The sequence below is a fragment of the Bombus vancouverensis genome, unplaced genomic scaffold (genome assembly GCF_051014615.1).
Source record: "Bombus vancouverensis nearcticus unplaced genomic scaffold, iyBomVanc1_principal scaffold0046, whole genome shotgun sequence".
Taxonomy (NCBI): domain Eukaryota; kingdom Metazoa; phylum Arthropoda; class Insecta; order Hymenoptera; family Apidae; genus Bombus; species Bombus vancouverensis.
In genome coordinates, this window is record NW_027468937.1 from 230,896 (window position 1) to 252,456 (window position 21,561).

Consider the following 21,561-nt stretch of genomic DNA (forward strand, 5'->3'; position numbering starts at 1 on the left):
TCGAGATAAGGACTCATGGTAACTACAACTGCCGTACATTCTCTACTATTCTCCTCGATAGGAACATGAAGAGATCCGTTCCTTTTTTCAACTACGATCGGATTTGCAAAGTCGGATTAAGACTGATCAATTACTTTGTCTTGCCGCATTTCTATATCTACTTTAAACACCTCCGGGTGTCTATTACAATCTTTTTTCTCTACTTTACGAATAGAAGCATTTCCGTCCTTTATGTTTAATTCGACGGTATTCAGGAAGTATGTGCCAATTATGAACGAGTGTTGCATCAAGGTATCTGAAACTACATGTATCGTTACAACGTACGACTCATCATCTATCACAATATTCGTCGAAAATTCTTCGAGTGTACAATTTCTTCCGGACCCGATACCAATTTTCACATACTGATTTGCTCTCATTAAAGTTAGTTCGCTACCGGTATCTATTAGCGCGCTCAATTCGAAATTTCCGATCTTAAAGTCTTTACCACGCTTCGTCTGCAACGATTGCCACGTGCTAGAAACAACTTTATGGGACTCGCTCAGGTTGTCGCATTTCGATACGATGTGTCCGTACTCTCTACACTTAAAGCACTTGGGTCCTCTCGACCTATTCGGGCACTCTGCACACTCATATTCTTCGTCGCCGCAATTGTAACATCTCGTCTTCTTCATATCTCCAGATTGACTGGGCATCCTGCTCCTTTCAATTTTGGCTAGCTTCACAATCAATTTTGCTCTGCGATAATTCTGTTCCTCGTACATGATTAATCTCTTCCTCAATTCTTTAATGGATGTAGTAGACTTATTGTTTTCTTCATCTACTATTCCTTCTACAATATGCTCCACTTTCGCCTCCTCTTCCATATCAACATGGCTGGCTATTTCAAGCATGCGGTACATATTCAAGCATGCGGTACAATTTATATTCTAGAGAAAAATGGCGCGCCCGGGCGAATAGATGGCGTTAAACGCAATGATCCCAATTGAACTGAAAAGTCGTTATGTATTAAGGGACTTGTGTGTAGAGGATGGTTAATCGAGAGATTTATTAGACGAGATTGCCTGTTGTAGAAACCGTCAAGTATATTTTAAAATGATTAAATAAATAAGAACAGATAATGTTCGCAAAGACGCTCGTATTAACGGATTCGCTAAGACAGTGCATAACCGCTCGCTCATAACTCGTTAGTAACTGATCAATACTCGATAGATAGTCGGTAGAGTCATAGAACGTGGCGGATCGAGAGCGACTCATGTTGTTGTGCCTCGGAACACGGACATCGCCTTGACGCACGAAACATATCGATAGGTAAACTCCGGACAAAACAAAGTCACCGTTATGGGCAATCGTCGATCTAAGATGAATTCAAATTTTCCGACTCCCCCCCCCCCCCCCAGTATAAATAAACGGACGTGATCGCGAGTTTGTATATACCGAGTACCTACGAATTATCCATCAATATCTACGAGTTATTATCCGAGTCATCCGAGTTATAGTTATCGAGTTTTTCGCAAGCGACCATACCCTAGCTTCGCGAATACATTTGTACGAGCGTCTCTCGACGGTATTTATATTTATTCGTATTTATTTTATTTACTCTAAATATATTTGAGGCGTTGCAGCAGCAATTTCTCGTATTCTCTAAATTATTGATCCTCACACGATCCACTACATGATCGATAACTCGTTACGATTGCGTCCGTTTAAACTGGTACAGTATAAACTGGTCGGAGGAGAATCGGAAAATTCAAATTCGTCTTCGTTCGACAGTTGCACGTAGCGGCAACATAGTTTTGTCCGGAGTTTATTTATTGCTACATTATGTATGTCCTAACGATATTGATATTCCGAGGCAAAAAAACAACATAATTTGAATTGTCCTCTAGCTCATGTACCGCTACATGTACTTTCAAGGAGCAAAACTGGCACAGTCCCGCTTGTGACGCGAAACGGAGATTATCGTTTCCCTTCCTTTAACGCATTTTGCCATTGAAAGACACGAATTTCTGTGACTTGTTTTATCTCTGTTATAAAAGTTGATATTTACAATTTTGTAGTTTTTATGCAAACGTAAAAGGTAAGTAAATATTAATAAATATTATAATAATATAATATAGTACTGTATAATAATATTAATAAATGCTTCGCTATTTACTTGTTTTATTTCCATTAAAGTATATTGTATTTTTCATTAGAGTACTTTCACTTTTATTTGGTGTAATAATAAACATATACGTTAATATTCATTGACATTAGTGTAATTGTAAGCTTCACTGTAAATTTAATAAAATTGATAAGAACGGTATTGTTAACAGTGTATATATTTGTAATTAAACTAGATTTTATTCTCAACGTTACTTCATTATTTTATTATTGTTTCATATAAATATTTTTTTTGAAAAATAATTTACATATACTTCTAAGTTAAGTGTTTGTATTAATTGTTACATATGTCATAATTTCAACCACAATATTAAATTATGGTATGTATTATTACAAACTATAGTTTAATGTATATATTAAATACTTATGTAGTATCGTTGAGCTGTGCTCAGTGCTGTAGTGTTCGCTGTTGGGTACGGCCGCTCTTTTCCTCATTTTTTGTACCGTGGAAGAAAAATCGGACTCCTACGTTCGTAACCTAAGGCGCTAACCACTTCGTCGTCCGACACTAGTTAGTGTCGAGTGGTGCTATTTAACTATCGAGTGCCACCACAGGCCCTTCTTTCCACGATACTACACTTATAAAGAATTTATTTGTAGATTTATCGGTTGTAGGAATATCGGTACTACATCAAAGAATCGGATTAAAGCACTAATTACCAAAGATATATTGAATATACGTTGCTTGGGTGTTAAAAAATCTGTTAATGACCACTTTGGAGATACTTTGCTCAAACACCACAACCTGGCCCTTCAACTTCAACTACGCCGAAAGTTTTGAAGAGCCGAGCAAAAAGAGAGGGTTGAAGGAAAGCTGCAATTAATATTAAAAAACAACAGTCAATGTCACTTGTTGCAAAATTACGAAGGCTATTAATTCGTGACGATGACAGTAATGTAAATGTTTGTATCATATTATGATGAAATTTAATATCTTTAATCTTACCCCGAATCTCATGATACTGATCAATACTAACCTTTATATATAGTACCCAATAATGCTTGATATCGGTTAATTAATATGTTGAAATCTAATCGCTTAATGTATGTACATTGTGCATATAAATTCTATTATAACGTAATTAAATATATCCTACATTTTTAAAGGAAACGTGAAAACCGATCTAAAAAAAAGGAAAAGTGCTAGAAGTAGCTCAGAAGAAGAAATAACACAAAGCCCTACAAAACATAGTAAATGACAAAAGTGTTTTAAGCGAAACAATTTCAAGGAAGATCGCGGGTACTTCACAGACACATTCACCATAAGAGAAGATGCAATACAACCAGAAAAGTGTTCAATGACAACAAGAAATAGTAACAGAAAGAGAACTTTTTCACAGAGTGAAAACACGAAGATGCATCAGCTAAAAGAAGAAGATGAGTCATTCCCTGAAGTGAAAAAGTTTCAAGCAAATATTCAGAAACAAGAAATTAAAAAGCGGCAAAACAGATCTATGACATTGTGTTTCGATCGCGGAGAGACGCGATCGCGAGGAAGCACGCCAACGGGAGTCGTAAATTCCCGTCACGATTAGATAATCGACGCCGTGAAATGATCGATCCCCTATTTCGATTAGGATAATAGAGGTGGTTAATTGAATATGACACTGATGTAACAAGGTGTGAATGACAGTTTATTCCAACAACTTTGCGAAGAAGATAGTTACGCTGGTGCGTATGTATAAGATAAGTGACTGACTGATCTTCGGGTGTAGACCCGGTCGAAGGATGTTGTATGTTTGAAGGTTGAAGAATCAGTGATGTTCGGTGACGATGCTGTAGCGGAGGAAAGCTAAGGATGCGTGCGTCTAGCGCACGGGACCACCGGATTTGTTGTTAATTGGTTAAACGAAGGTTGGTGGACTAGGAAGGGTCTTAGCTGCTCTCGATAGAAAGTTGTTATTAGGAAGCATCGTACGTGGAAAAACCCAACTCTCCCTTGTCAAGCCGTGGTAGACAATAATCTTTAGAAATGATTCAGAAAACAGATGTTTGTTGGGTCTGAAGGACCTTAGCAAGCAAATTAGTGGGATTTATGACGGGTGCTTAAGGTTATTGAGGGTACGCCGTAAGAATGAGCGGACATCTGGGGCCTGTCTGGCCCGCGGTGTATGGCCGGGTCCAAGTAGAGTGTTGCACGACGCAACATATTGAGTGAAGATGAAATACAACCATCTTCGGAGGAAGAGAGAATGCTCTATTCGATTCATTTGAACAGGCAGGCACGGACACTTCAAAACTTGTTCAACTAGGATAACTAGAACGAAAACACGAGAACAAAACACTAGAGCTATTGCATGAACAAAAGCTTTGAAAAATGCAAACATTGCAGAGGAAACGATTGCATATAAATCCGCTGCGTTAAATGTGCAGGTACACACCCCACTGATCAGTGCACTAAATCACCGGAAACCCCAACGAAGTGCATCCACTGTCAAGGTGGCCATTCTGCTAACTACAAAGGCCGCTCAGCCTACAAAACCTTATGTATAAATAAGTATCCCAAGCTTAGAGCCAAAGAGACAACCAATCAAATACCCAGTCTTCCGAAATTCACTAATACTTCAATCTCCTATACTACTCCCAAACAGTACAAGGAAATCAAAATAATCCAAATAACCACAGGGACCATTCTCAAAATAATGTCTCCAATTCATAAAACACAGACAACGTCTCTAGTGTCACAGTGGCCCCGGGAATGCAGCAATAGGATAATCATATCTCACATACCTTAGCCATCGAAACAGTAACTAAGCAGTAACAGGATCCCTATGTGACCGGCATCCAACGATAACCCCTCCACAGGAGCCAACCCCTTGATATAAAAAAACCTCCCAAGTCAGTACTCGACATTCTATTCTGTTCTGTTATAACATTCTGTATCGTTACTTTGTCAGTTTCTAATAAATTTTGTAATAACGATCATAATTGGAATACGAATCTCTCACCTTACGTGCGGAATGTGAAATAATCCCGAATCAACGTGACATTAGAGTTGAAAAGTTAATAGAAAAACAATCTGAACAAATAAATAATTGGCTATCACTATTAACACTCACCATGGATAAATTAATACGCCCCGACGCAAAATAAAATCAAGACGCATAGCTCTTTGGAATGCCAAGGGGCTAGCTCAATACAAATTCGAACTAGAACTCTTCCTAAAGCAACAGCAAGTCGACGTAATGCTCGTATCTGAAACCCACTTCACCGACAAAAACTATCTGAAAATAAATGGTTATAACTTCTACCATACCCAACATCCCAGCGGAAAGGCCCACGGCGGCACCGGAATCATTATCAAATCCAGCATTAAGCACTACGAACTTCCATCATTCCAGAAAGACTACCTCCAAGCAACAAACGTAGCAATAGAAGACTACCATGGTACAATCACCACTTCAGCAGTATACTGCCCTCCCAGACACTCCATCTCCAAAGAAGATTTTGATAACTTTCTTGACACTCTGGGCAATAGATTCATAGCTGGAGGAGACTATAACGCCAAACTTACCCAATGGGGCAGAGGTCACAGTAAGAGGCAAAAATCTCTTAAACAGCATAATCACCAACAATCTCAACTACTTCACCACATATGAACCCACACACTGGCCCACTGACACTAACAAAATACCTGACTTACTTGACTTCTTCATAACTAAAAATATCTCGCCAAAATATGTCCAAATCAACTCCTCGGCTGATCTCTCTTCTGACCATTCGCCCGTGATAGCAACAGTCAGTTTAACAAGTATCGAGAATACACCTAATGGCTTTATTCATAACCAACTTACCAACTGGCAGCTCTTTAGAGAAGTCTTTAATGACTCAACTTCAGCCTTAATTTCACTAAAAACTAATGAAGATATCGAAGCAGTCACGAAATACTTAAACACGAGCATAATAAACGCAATCCGCTCCTCCACACCTACTAAGACTTCTATCAGCAAACGTGAATATCCCCATTACATATTCAAAAAAATAGCAGAAAAACGTAGACTAAGAAGAGTATGGTAGTCCCATAGAACACCGGATGACAAACGCAAACTAAACAACGCAACTAGAAAGCCAATCACAATCATCAAAAATTATAAAAACGACTGTTTTCATAAATATCTCGCCAATTTGTCCCCCACAGCTGACTCCAACTACTCACTATGGAGGGCTTCCAGGAAACTCACGCGCTCCCCGCAAATAATCCCATCAATCCGCTATCCGCAAGGTGGATGGGCATGTAGCCCTATAGGTAAAGCCAACCTGTTTGCTAAATACTTGTCTAAAGTATTTAAACCCCATTCCTCCAAAGCTGCCGCAGACATTACTGAACACCTGCACTCTCCCTTCTAAATGTCTCCTCCTATCGAACCCTTCACTTCTGCAGAGATTATAGAATCAATCAGTCGCCTAAACCCCAAGAAAGCAGCGGGGCATGACCTAATAGGCAATAGAGCAATCAATGAACTTCTCATAAAAGGGATCGCACTCGTCACATCGATTTTTAACGCAATTCTTCGCCTTGAATACTTTCCTAAGGCCTGGAAAATTTCACTGATTACTCTCATCCCTGAACTCGGAAAACCAATGTATGAAACTCTGCTCCTATCGCCCAATTAGTCTTTTATCTATCCTGTCAAAACTATTCGAGAAAATGCTAACGAATAGACTCCTTCCACTCTTGGGGGATTTGAAAATACTCCCAGATCATGAATTCGGTTTTCGGAAACAGCATTCAACAGTAGAGCAAATCCATCGCATAACACACATTATCAACCAATCCCTTGAAAAGAAAAAAATATTGCTCAGCGATATTCCTAAACATTCAACAGGCATTCGACAAAGTATGACACGAAGTACTACTATACAAACTTAAAAAAGTCCTACCACACACCTACTACTCCATCTTAAAGTCCTACCTAACCAATAGGCAACTCATGGTTAAATACTTAGACGTCACTTCCACAACGTTCCCAATGGAATCTAGCATACTCCGAGGTAGTGTCCTCGGACCCATACTGTACTCCATCTACACTGCCGATTTACCAACATCTACAGAGATAACAATAGCAACATTTGCTGACGACACAGCGCTACTAGCTTCCCACGCTGTTACGTCGCATGGAACAGCTGTACTCCAGCCGACGCTACCTGGCAGCCAGCGGCCCTCAATAAACTCAAGGACCCACCATAAACCGTCAACTTTGGCTTCATTGTTTCCACATGTTTGCCAGTCAAACTGTTTGTCTAGAAGTATTTTCAGTTTATTTTCGGGTTTCGGAAAAGTCCTTGAGTTTATTAGGCTCTTAGAAATCACGGAGAAAGCGTGTAGTCACCGAATGGGAATACCGAACACATGTTTATCGAAAAGGACTGGTTTTCCCCAGGAACGAAGTCACCCCCCGATCCACGTTGGTGGGAGACTACCTCATATCCTTTTTCATTAGCATGGCTCATAACCAATCGGCATCGCGGATGGTTACCCTCACTTCCTTGACGAAAAGTGTGAACAACGAATCCGCGTTCTTCGTTCAAAGGGCACACCCACGCCAAGCTTTCCTCCGGAAAAACATAAGAGGGAATAGTCAGTCAAGCAATTCGAGCCTCTCAAGTGGGTCATTACATCAACTCAATACTGTAGAAGCAATTCAGAAAAATATGACAAGGAAGGGATGTGTGTTGAATAATAGATAATAAAACTTCATTTACCTTAAAAACTGTTCTTTTTAATAATATTAGCCCGAAACGTTTTAAATGTAAATGCATACAGAATTTGATTTTATGCTAAAAGTATCTGTACATGCTCAATCCGCCTTGCGATAGCATACGTATCTAACAGGGGATTCGTAATATATTTGACACATATTATCTTTACACGGGAAAATCCATGTCGAAGGAGCAAAAATATCCTGCAAAATTGAGACTGAAAACATATTTTACGGAATTATTACGTTTAGAAAGATAGTTTAAACGTAGCAATTGTCTACAAGCAAGGAATTCAGCTAAACAGTTTTAATCTATAATTTAATTTTATCTGTAAATTTTCTTTAATACTAGAAATTCGCGTCTTTTTGTTAACTTTTATTGCAAAATGTTGTTCGATGCTCTGGAAAATTGAGAAACTTCAAAGAAATGTATAAAATATGGATAAATGGAAATTTTTATTTTTGATATTATAACAAAAATAACTGCATTTGTTATTATTGTACTATACTTGAAATAAATTCAGCCACTTCCAACATAAAAGTAAATTGTTTGTAATATGAAAAATACACAACATCAGACAGATATTAAGAAACACACTATGTAACTTCAATTTATATATCATGTTCATAACATATAACAATATTTCCAAAATATTATATCATAATAGAAATGTAATTATATTCTTTCCAGCCATCTTACTCAAGATCCAGTTTTCGGTTTTTGGTCGTGGACCTTTGCCCTATCGAAGCTAGTAGAATTTGGCGACACAGCCTTCATTGTGTTACGAAAGCAACCGTTGATTTTTCTACATTGGTACCATCACGTAACAGTCCTTCTCTATACCTGGTTCTCTTATGCAGAGGCCACAGGAAATGGCAAGTGGTTTGGCTTGGTAAACTCTTTCGTTCATGCCTGGATGTACTCCTATTATGCTCTGAAAGCAATGCGGTTCAATATACCAAAATGGGTCGCCATGTTTGTTACTACGCTACAGCTATCACAAATGGTTGTGGGTTGCATTTTAACTGCATCAGCTTACTACTATGTACACAGTGCCTAAGTTGAATGTCACGTTACGCCTTTGAACATCAAACTTGCTATGCTGATGTACCTCAGCTATTTCATTTTGTTTGCCAGATTCTTCCAGCAGGCTTATTTATCTAACAAACACATAAAAAAAATTGGAAAGAAGGATTAGCCTAATAGATCTGCAAGTTATAACAAGCTGAAGTTTATGTAGAGCAGGTGAAAAATTTTTTAAATCTTTTTTACGGACGCTTTTCAGTGACATATCTTAAGAAAAACTTTATCAAAATCTCATGTGATGGATATGGACGCCAAGAAATAATTTGATGAATATAGTTCTCTCAAGCCTTTGTGAAGGCAAAGTTGTAAAGATTGATTGTGAATGAATGAAAATGGAGAAATAGAATTAAAGTAAATTTCGCACACTAAATCAGAAATAAATTTTTAATATCTTAACGATATTATCGTTAACTATAGTACGAATGAATTAATAAATCTCGTCCTGGAAACACATATATCCCTAATCTGTTTACTTATGAAACAATTTCCAAAGAAATTTTTTGGTCTCTTTTATTTGTAATGTTTCCTTCTTCCGATAACGTGACAAAACCTTACTGGAACAAGAACGGAAGCGATATAATATTTGAAAATGTAATGTGTAAATATTCGGGTAATATTAACGTATCTAATATTGAATCATCTAATAGTAAAAAAAATATTAAACACAGATTCGCCGGCAAATCTGATATACTTTTATAATAATGAATTATAGGGTTGACAAATTTATTGTCGTACGTATAAAACTATGAAACTATATATATTGAAAGAAGCCATAGAATACATAACAATTTGTATGAATAAAGTACGAGTGATATTAAAAAACGGATCATGCATTAGTTCAAAATCTTTATCGAGCCTTAGAATATTTTCTGCTATTTTTAAGTGTCAATATTGATTATTATCTTGTTTAGTATGTAGGAAACGCCTTTCAAACGTTTTTCTATTTTCATTCGAACTGCCTATGTACGTATATATGTATGTATATTATACCGCCGTTTTCTGGTGGTATTACATATTCTAATGGTGTAAGAAAATACTTATACTCATTGTTTTGTAAAATACACACTACCGGTGAAGAATTGATAACCTTCCCATTGCGTCTATATTATATCATCTACTAGTTTTATTATGAATTTAAGAGTTATTACTACAAAAATTAAAGAAATGATAAAATTTTTGCAAACAGTGCTTTCTTTTTAGTTTGTTACAATATTTTAAAAAGCAGCCTTATGAAACTTCAGAATCGAGGAAAAAATATTCGTCGGTGTGACGGTAAGCTTTAATTAAGGCTTTAATTAAGGACGGATTTCTTCCGGTACCCCCGCGCCATACGCGGCTACGTTTGTTAAAACTCGAATCACATGGGCGATATCCATAGCCGCACTAGTTCCAATATATGTATGCCATGTTTGTGTTGACACATATACCACAGCGTTAATATCATGGACAGCACTGCTTCTATTTTTCAACAAGCAAGTTTCAAGTATTGCATTGCGTCTGATGCACGTGTCACCCGCTCAGAAACAGTAATAAAGTAGACGAAACATCCTGCATGCCACAGCTATCGAAATAATAACAAAACAGCAACTGAATAGCCGCCTCTGATATACATCGGACGATAACCCCTCCAAAGGGACTAAAACCTCCATATAAAAACCCTCCTACATTAGCGCTCAACACATTATTCTGTTAATTATTCTGTAACACTTTGAACCGTCACTCCGTTGGATTTATACAATAAAATTTCCATCATCTTATACGAAGTTCAATTCCTTCACGTTATTCGTGAAACGTACGAATATATTTACTGCGACGCGAGGAGAGGAGATCACCAGCGATCTATTGGTTTCATGATTTCTTCTGTCTTCGACGTGACACACGCATTTGACTGGCTTGGAAGCTGTTTTGCGATCCGACCACTGCAGCCGAATTAGTAACTATTAATTTTTATTAAATACTTTTATTTTAAGAGTTAATTTTTACACAATAAAAATTATTAAAAATTATTTGTTATTAAATATTCTTATGCTAAAAATATATTTTTAGTTAGTAAAAATTAATAGCAATTAGTGAAACCTATACATTTTTTAATAACAATTAATTGTCATTAAATATTCTTATTTTAACAATAATTACGAGTTAAAACAATTAGTTTCACTTAAAATATGTCTTCACAACCCTAATGTAATCACAGAATCATCTGAAGGAAGAAATATGTGTGGATTTCGAAGCTTTGGGAGGTTGTGAATTCATAGGGACAAAATGTTTTTAAATTCAACTCCTGAAATTTGATTTTGACCGCGTCACATAATCTAAAGAACTCTTTATATGTTCTTTCGTTATTCAGCCAAATGGTTCCTTATTAATATGTCGGAGATGAAAGAACACCGGAGCCTTCCCTTTGGAATTTTGGGAAAATCCCGTAATATTGTAATTCAGAATCTACCACAGCTGTAATTAAATAATTGCAGTCACCCAGTCCAATTGTAATTGTTCGAGAGTTGTGATAATGAGCTTGGGCTTGAGGCGACAGTCAGTCGCCGAACGTAGCCGCGGTCACGGGATGAACGCTTTGTCTAACAAAGGTATGGAGTAATTCTATAGCTCTCCTTAAAAGAAATATTCGTGGCGACACGCGACAGTAAACATTCCAACGGTTTCTGTCCCGTGGCTCGCCACACGCAGACCCTATTCTTCGAGTAAGATGATTGCCAGATGTCGATGCGTTTCCGCAGTACATGTTCGGCTAGCCCGAGGGCCCGTTATAAATCTTAAGGTTTAGTTAACTAAAGTCCTTCAAACAGACAAACAGTCTTTGTCCCAACTACGGGAAGATAGGGGAGACGCGAGATGCGAATGCGATGCGAATTTACGAGTAATAGCCGACATGAGTACAAAAATCAATGAATTAAAAGACGACATGCGTTCACTCAAGACAAAAAAGGAAATCGAGACACCCGTATCACTGCCGATAATTCCCTAGGTGACAATACCGACAGACGGTAGCCCCCAACCAATTAAGTTAAAAGACGCGATCGAGTCAGTACCAATATTCGTCAGATATCGACCCTCAGTATTTCAATATTTAAGAGCATGCGAGCGCACACGAAACATGATTCCGCGGCATCAGGAGCCTCAGTTGGTAAAATTATTAATGAACAAGCTTCGCGGGCACGCATTCCTCGCCATAGAGGACAGTTAGCTAAACAGTTTGAACGATTTCGGGAACAAATTAAAGGATATGTTCGGCCGGACTCAGATTTGGACGACGACCTCTCCGGATTATTTCAATAAAAATAAACGAAACTCCAAGTACTCCCACCGCTAGAATAATTTCCCCAGATTTAAAAACTAAGACAAATTTACTATTAGACCCCGGATCAGAAATCAATGTCATCAAGAAACCTGCCTTATCCGAATCAGCAATCATGCTGCAGCAATCATGCAATCGTAATGCAGGTTGCGGGAAATCAAGTTATTTTTCACGTGGGGAGCACGAGGCGGCTACGGGTTCTCAGGGCGTAGGACCACGCCCTGGTCCCATCGGGAAACCACGATGAATCTAATGTTCTCCTATAGCCGGGTGGTGACTGGTTGACGTCTTCGGCCCTCGCCAGTTTGCCGATCCGGTGCGAAGAACCTCGGAGAAGTTGGTGGGCCCGTATCTGCCAAGACCACTCACCTCACCTTCTTGTGGGGCTCCCCGTCACCCTGCGCCGGCCTTTGCTGGGGCAGGGTGCGAAAGAGTGAGTGGCACCAGGATGGAAACCCTTGTTGACGACCTCGGCGACTTCAGAATCACAATGGACAGAGAAACGAACCAAAAAATCGTTTACAGTGCAGGGGAGGGATACCACAGTACCGGCGCAGCCGCGGGTTGTAAAACGGGCCCCGAGTCGTCATCGAGCAACCGTGACCGTCCGGGGGTGGGCCGCCAGGCCCCCGAACACGCTCATGCGTCTGGCGAAGGGGACACACGAATTGGGGGGTCTCGGAGAGGGTTGGAGGAACTCGACGTTATGACCGTCGGCCCGGGACCCTCACGGGATGGGATGCGGCGACGCCGCAATCGCGGCGGGGCGGTGAGATCCGACGACGAAATGTCGTCATGCTCTTCCTATTCGACCGCTGCCGGGACGGTCATCGTGGAGGTTTTAGTCGGTTGGAGTCCGGCATTACCACGCCGCTTTTCCCCAGAAGCGACCTGGTGTCCGTGCGGATTTCCTCCACGTTAATAATAATAATTATAAAAAAAAAGTTATTTTTCACGTAGTTGACTCATTGCTGATCGATCAAGATGGAATCTTAGGATCCGAATTTTTCGCAGGATGCAAGGCTCGTTTGGATTACGAGCGAAAACATATAAGTGGGGAAATATTTATATCCCCTTGGATACAAGAGAAAAGATAATCGTGCGGAAACGAAGTTCGGTACCATTACAAATGTTCGATTAACATTACAAATCTGGAGATAAAAGAGGGATTTACTCCCAAAATCGAGCCAATCAAGGGAGTCTATTTTGGTAATGTAGGTGCGAAGAACCATAAGGGACAAGGATATACAAGAATAATAAATACCACATCGAAAGATTACGAATTTATCACACCTACAATAGTAATTAAAGAATTTGAGAACCTCGCCTCGCCGCCTGAAGTTCCGTCTTCTTGATTATCTCACCTTTTTTTGGACGCACGGAGTCTGCTGAAGTTTCGTTTTCTTGATTATCTTGTTTACGCTATTTTTAATTTTCCACATCCTTGAGACACGTAGATGCTGCTGAAGTTTCGTCTTCTTAATTTCTCATGTTTCGTTTGGTGTTAGTGACATACGAGGTGCGTGATAAAATGTAGATATTGTAGTAGCTCGTATTTTGTTGATGTTTCGTCTGCGATGCTTCCCAGGCTTTCCCTACTGATGCCAGTGGAACGTGCCAGGCGCGTGGCAGCTTTGTCCTTGCTGAGGTTGCATTTGTGATGTATTTGGTAATTTCCTTGCTCATGTCAATGAAACGTACAAGGCGTGTGGCAACTTAGTGTTTGAATTGAAATCAATAAGTAATCAATTGAAATCTATAAGTATTAACTACAGTTTGTCTTAATCGGAATCAAGTTAGTAGAAATTTATAAGTATTAACAAGAGCTACCATCTTTCGATAGAAGTGTTTACACCGTCACTCTGCTAGTTATCTCTCGAATAATTGTTTCAAACGAAATTTATAAGTGTTAACTACGAAGGTTGCCCAAGCGAAATAAGTGCCAAAGTTCGATTAACCGCCGAATTGTATAATAGAACACGATTGACTCCGCATACATTTAAGGTGAGAATTTTAAAGTTTGTATATTCTCTTCTCTGATAACTTCGCAGTTGTACGATATTTGAAATCGGAATAAAAGTATCCGTTGGCAGTTACAATCAACGAACAAGAATATCAAGCACACGATTAACGCGGATTTTGCCCAAGACATTTTGGATTCACAACGACCGTTCTCTGCATTAACTAGTGATCTGACGCAGCCGAAACGTTGTGCTAATTACGGTGTTTTCAATCATAGAAAACACCTATGGTCTCCGTGTTTCTCTTCCCATTATTAGCACATATTGGGCGAGAGGGACGAAGATCTGCTTCGCGCGGCCTCCTCGGGGGCGATGGCCTCCCCTAGCGACAAATTAATCGGTTAGGGAAATTTGCATTGTTGGCTCGATCAAGAGGATCGGAGTGCAAGGAGTGCACTGTTAGTAATTCATGAGAGACCCCGGGAACACTTCTGTCAAATGTCAGGATGACCACCGTGGAGTTTTAGTCGGTAAGAGACCGACGCTGCTCTGCTGCTGCCGCAGAGGTGGAGTGTCCACGAGTATTTCTCCACGTACAAAAAAAAAAAAAAAAAAAAAAGAAAACAAGCGGAGTGCACTGAGTGCGTCGTCGTCCCACGACATCCCGACATAAAAATCATGCCGAATTCTCCAGAATGTGTTTTAGGCAGTGCAAATTTATTCATTGGAAATGACTCTTTTAATGAGTATCTCGTGAGAGAACCGAATAGGTATCATTATTAAGTTATAGATAAATACAAAATTACATCAAAAACAAAGAAATGAACAGAAATAAAGAAATTTTTAGGCCTAGCAGTTCTAACGAGACAAGTAAAAATGAATGCTCTCTACGACTATTGGTCAACTGATCCATGTATGGAAACTCCATTCTTCTCGCAAGTAATAAGCAGAAACAGATTTTTACAAATAACGCAGAATTGGAATTTTTGCAACAATTCGACGACGAAATGTCATCGTGTTCTTCCTCTTCGACCGTTGTGAACGCGCTCGGCAAGCGATCATACCGGAAGATTACTGGGTCAAGGTTGGCCTCATGGAGGGCGAAAGCGTCCAGCGCTGAACTCCAACGGCGCACGTGGTCACTGTCACGACCGGCATACTTCAAATCCGACGGACTGACGATAGAGATAAAGATGTGGCGGCACTCGGCGACAATGTATATCGCTGAAGTGCCTAATGAACCATCAACATCCCAACGGTCCTTCCACCGAAGGTTCTAGAAGAAAGAGCACGTGGCAACGATCGCGGACGCCTAACAAATGCATGGACGGTGAGGATGTTGAGGGATGACAAAAGAAAGTAATCGGATCCGATCGAAAGTAAAATCATGAGAGTCAGTCTTAGAAAGTCACGCCTAGAGTTCGGAGGTAGATTGTAAAGTGTATTGATGTTAGAAAAAAAAAATAAAGTTTTCTTTTTTTATTTTTCACCTCAAATTCCTATTTTATTTTGTTATTTTACGTGACATCACCACCACCTCCGCCGTCGCCTCAACAATGGCCGATCTCTGCCGTCTCTGCATCCGCGACGGTGCCGTTGGCGGCGACGACGCGCGGAAAGAGGATATAAAGATGGAATCGGATGAAAGAGAAGGGACCGAGAAGGACAGCTAACCGATTCACGGACATGAACACGCGGACAGCGCATATCTGCGGAGGAGGGTGCGCTTTCTGGAGAGTGAGGTCAGTCGTCTCCAGAAGACGGTGGAACGGCTGACCAAGGAATGTGTACTAAGAGGGCAGTAACAGAAGGAAGTGTAGCAACACTCGACAACAAACTTTCCAACGGTTTCTGTCCCGTGGCTCGTTACACAAAGACCCTATACAAGACAAGATGACTGCGAGATGCCGATACATTCTTACAGAATACTTTCAGTTAACCTAAGGGCCCGCTACAAATCTTAGGACTTTGTTAATTAAGGTCCTTCAAACGGACAAACAGTCTTTATCCCAATAGTCCCTAAATCTACCACCTACTACGGGAAGATACGGGAAATCTGCTTTTCTCACGTACGACGCTTCCTACTAGCATCTTTCTCTCAAGGATGGTTAGTATCCTTTTCCAACCACCAACTCAAAATTTAGCCAATTAACAACGACGTCCACTTCCCTCACTTTCCGAACCAACGCTTTCCTAAACGAATCCGATGATCTCGTATCCTTAGACACACCCCATCATAGTTTTTCCTATCCAGCATCATCGTGACGGAAAGTCAGTCGCGAGACGCCTGTACGAATTGATAGTTGATAGTTGGCAGCAATCACTGATCCGAGTTGCTCGACATCTCAGGCAATCATCGTCCGAACTCGTAGCGCATATCGAATCGTATCTACCCGAATCTACCCGAGTTCGAACTTGTAATCGCGAACCGCGAACCGAAATTAATAACCGCGAGTTTTACGTCAAGTATACTCACCGAATATATTTTGTTAATAAATACTTATTGTTAAACATATTCGAGTGTTCCTTCAATACCTATCACGCCCATCACCTCAGAAGTAACGACGGTGAAGGGCAAGCGGTGGGGATCACCACTACGAGGGGACGAAAGGAGATGCTCCCGGGGCCCCAACGGGAATGATTACGGGCCATAGAATAAGAATACATATAAAAAATTTCCTGCAAAAAGTGATAATTTCGTGGATAGAAGATTGTGGATCAAAGGAAAACGACGAAGAAATATCTAGTACAGCAAACACTTATGAGACATATGACAAGCAGATCATCCAGACTAGATCACCCACAAAGACTATCAAATTTCGGAAAACATAAACTTATAAACATAGTGTCTAGTCGTCGGAGTAAAAAAGCCCCAAAACCCCAATGTAGAATTTGCACAATTAAAAAAGAAAAGAAGTAGAATATGTTTTGTCTGTAAATTTTGCAATGTTCCATTACACAGAAGCGATTGTTTTGGACGATATCACACTTTTAAAAAAATATTAAATTATTATTTGCTTGAAGAAAATCATTGTATGGATTAAATAAATATTAATAAAAAAATAAATATTAATCTAAAAACGATTCTAATAGATCAAATAAATATCAATATAAATATTATAAGTAATTTCGCCAAATTTGAGTTAACATTTCTATAGGTATGAGAAAAAGCGCGTATATTCCCGCGCGATATCCTAGAGTCTAAACAGAGCTAGAGTCTAAACTGGCTTCAACGATGTATCTGCGACCGAGTGAGAGGTAGACAGTACATAGGATTTTCAACCGCTACTGGTCGGTAAAATGATACGATAGTACACAACAAGTGTATAAGGTGAAACCGTGAATGTGCGTGCGTGCGTGCGTGCGTGCGTGCGTACGTGGATAACGATAAGGCGAAGCGAATAATATGCATAGTGAATCTTTTCTGTCTTTTGTGAAGAAAGGTTTCATTTTTCATTCTTTTGGTCTCTTCCCTCTCGTTTCTTTTTTCTTTTCTTCTCTCCAGCGTCACATGAAGCGCACAAATGTCCAAATCTTTCCACGGTTCTTTCTTGGTTCGCTATATTTTGCGAATGAAATTGTACTTCAAATCCACTATATCCAAACGTCTTCCCCTATCCTTTCCTATTTCTCTACCTATATGTCGGAGATGCAAGGAAAGCCGAAGCCTTTCCTTGGAAATTTTCGGGAACATCCTCTAGTACTTTAGCCTAGATTTTATTATAGGTGACAATTGGTCGCCGAACGTAGCCACGGTCACGAGATAAACGTTTTGCCTAACGGAGGTCTGACGAGTGGTTGTATGGGTTTTCCGAGAAGTGTGATTGTGGCGGCATGCAGCATCGAGAGCGAGCCTAGCCACGTGTGAGGTTACCTCGGAGGTGCCGATACAATGGGAAATACATTTGCTAGTCCACGCGAAGAGTTGTCACGCGCCCAAAATTCCCATCTTAACCCGACATATATTTTAAATAACCCAGAGCGGTCGGAGCCTATATCGAATCGATAAAGTTTGGACCCACGTAAAAATAAGTATAAAGCTCAGGAGTTTGTCGTTTGGGTATTCAATTGTGTGTTCACTATCGTTACTACTCGCACTCCGCACTCGTACTACAAATCGACAAATTTTTACAATTTGTTAATTTATCAACCACGGTTGATCATTTTACAATCCACAGGAAAATGATAACATGCTCGATATTCTAGTTCGTGTTTGAAGATACATAAAAAATATATATTTATGCACTTCCTATACTACATATCTCATTGAGCATGCGAAAACTCGCTAGTAGAACGGTAGTAGTAGGTTATGAAAATGCATCTAATTCATAAATATATTGTGAAAATTATGTAAAGAAATATAAATAGAAGATAAATTTGAGATAACAAAATGATAGCACGCGCCATACAAAATATATTTTAGAAAAAATAAATGATTTCTTATACTTTTTTACTTATATTTATTTACCTATATTTTTACTTCCCTTGTAAAATATCTATTATATTTCGATGTACTCAGTTTTTTAATATTTTCATGTTAAATTATATTATTCTTTCAGAGTTATATAATTTTGCTCTTTCACTATTTGAAACTATTTCCTTCCACGAAACGATTTCCTTCGACGAAAACCATGCCATGCTTTGAAATACAACTTTTCAAAACATTTAATGTAAAAATAGGCAGGTCATGATCCATACTGATATATACATATTTTCTCATTTGGAGTTAACATCGCAAAAAGTTCCTTCTTGCTTAAATTTCATTTACGATAAGTATCTTCTGTTTGTTCTTCAGTCATAATCACGGAAATAAATGGTCGAAGAGGTAGTGTGCATCGAAATATAAATATAATATGCTCAAATATACTAGAACTGCTAAAATATTCAACAAGGGCGGTGGTATAGGCAATCGTCATCGAGAACAGATGACTAGCAATCGTGTTATCGTAAGTAGCTTGTTTTTTCTTGTTCTTTATTTTGAGATTCAGCTTCCATTCCTTACATTCATCAACTCTTTGTATTCTCCTTATTTCCCCTTCCCTTTTCACCCTTTTCCACTTGCGGCTCATTTCTTCACCCGGAACAGAGTATGTAGCTGATTTTCATCGAACAAACCTGTTCGAACGTCTCACACCACTTTACGGATACTTGCATATAACTATAATACGCATCTTCATTCGTCTCTTATTCATTGAATGGATTTGAGAGACAGCGATTCTGGCGTGCTTTCCTCTAAGCATTATCGTGTTAGGAATGTTCCTACTAGAGTATATATGTTTCGTAACGGTGATAAATAGACCGAGTTCGATGGACTTTCAAATGGATGGAGCAAATTTCTGATGCCCAGATTTACTACTATAAAAATAAATCAATGCATCATTTGATTAAGCAGTTTCAGAAAACAGTCTGAATTTAATTTGGTAGGACCGTCATTTTAAAGATATCTTCAGGATACGCGGGACAGCGTACTCTATATATTTAGTATAGTTTAAAATGATATCTTATAGGATTCTCAAATCCGAGTCGAAATTGAATTCATGAACAGTTGCAGTTTTCATACAGGCATGTATGTATGTTTTCACTTAAAGCCTTTTTGACAGCATTTCACAGATGAGGCATCAAAGTTTTCTCTGCACGTTGTCTATTGACAGTCTTGAGCGCAGTGAGATCATATTGGAAGCTCTCGAAAAATTAGTGAATAAAATTATTGCTAAACAGATCGAGAGAAAAGGAGCGTTAGGTGCTCCTCTTATTAAATTATCAGAGAATTAAAAGTTGTTTCCTTTTCATTTTTACTATTTATATCATTTCTAAAATAATACTAACATTGACAATAAAATTCGATTGGGTTAGACATCTTCGCTTTAGTGATAAATAGTTGTTACGCGATACATTTGTTCAGTTGAGATGTACTGTTGAATACAAATACAATATACAAATTGTATTATAATTTATAGCGTAACTATGGATAGATTTCAATGGTAAGAAGATTATTTTAAACTCGTACAAGCATATGCCTCTGCTCAAAGTGATGAATCTTTATGCTCTTGTTCAGCAACTGGCCTAATAACATTTATGTGACAAAAAAACATATACATCTAGAAAAATTGTATAATACACAACTCACTTCTCGATAAATGTGCGAACATGTGTAAGATGTTCGAATTTCGAATATTTTTCAGATATTCATCCACTTATGTGAAGAACGATTTTTCGCATGAGTCATCTGATTATTTTATTTTTTCTCCGAATGTCCGTACGTTATGTGTGTATTCTGTACATCCTCTGTGAACGCTTTCAGTCCTTCCGGCTTCAGTCCTTCGTCGTTTCCACGATTAGGCCGGTGTCGCTTATTTTTTTTTCAACTGCTGTGACTTGTATTCCCCCTTTACGGGGGATTACTAGCGTGAATAGCGCGTCGCGCGCTTCTCCGCTGGTTCTTATTTCACCATCCTCAACTTCCGACCGGATTATAATCACATTTCTCGGTGGTTTTACCGCCATTTGTCCGCTTTATTGCTGGCCATCTTCACTTTTTCCGCGTACGAGAGCTGTTTTGGCTCGGCCTTCGTTGTTTTCTTAACGGCCGTTTTAAGCCGCTTGCTGGCTTCCAGCGACTTACTCACAGCGCTTAATATCGCAGTTTCCTTATTCTTAGCTTTTAGCTTGTTCTAGCCTTCCGGCTAGATGACAGTTGTGGAGCAGGAGATTCTCCACAAATCCTCTCATATCCTTAAAGTAACGCATTATCGTTGCGGTTTGCCCTTGTTAACTTTGTTGCTCGGGTCGTGGCAGAATGGTAGGACCCTCTTTTCCATATCGCTAGCTCGCTCCCTTATGTCGGGTATTGGCCGCGATTCTTCTTTAGTATCCTCCTTCTCTTCATCAGACCGCTTCTTGATTTCTGGGCTGTTTTGCTTTATCGGTGTAGCGCTTATATTAATATCTTTAGGGGTTGACCACTCTGCCCCTTTTTCAGGCTTTTGCGTTTTCAAGGGTTGCAAAACCATGCTTGCATTCGTGGCGGGTGGCGGGTGGCGGGTGGCGGGTGGCGTCTGCCCACGTGAAGACATCTGGATTACATTCGTGGCGTACTGTTTGTACACACGGACAGTGTACGAAGCGACGCGAACACAACCTATCTGCATGCCGTCATCTTGGGTCAACGCATGCTGTCAGGAGATCTTTAAAATGTGTCCAAGGATGTTGGCCGATGTAATTGTTAACAATGACTTGGCTTACTTAGAACCAGGCAGGCAACCGCCAGAGGCAAGCGAGGTGAAGAGGCTCTACAAGCATTTCTGGGGTAGAACTGCACCTCCAAATCCTATAATC

At 39.5% G+C, this 21,561-nt stretch overlaps 1 pseudogene; it reads left to right on the forward strand.

Annotated features, from left to right (window-relative positions):
- Positions 1–872: 872 nt before the first annotated feature.
- Positions 873–9,079, forward strand: LOC143304675 (very long chain fatty acid elongase 6 pseudogene; annotated as a pseudogene).
- Positions 9,080–21,561: the final 12,482 nt, after the last annotated feature.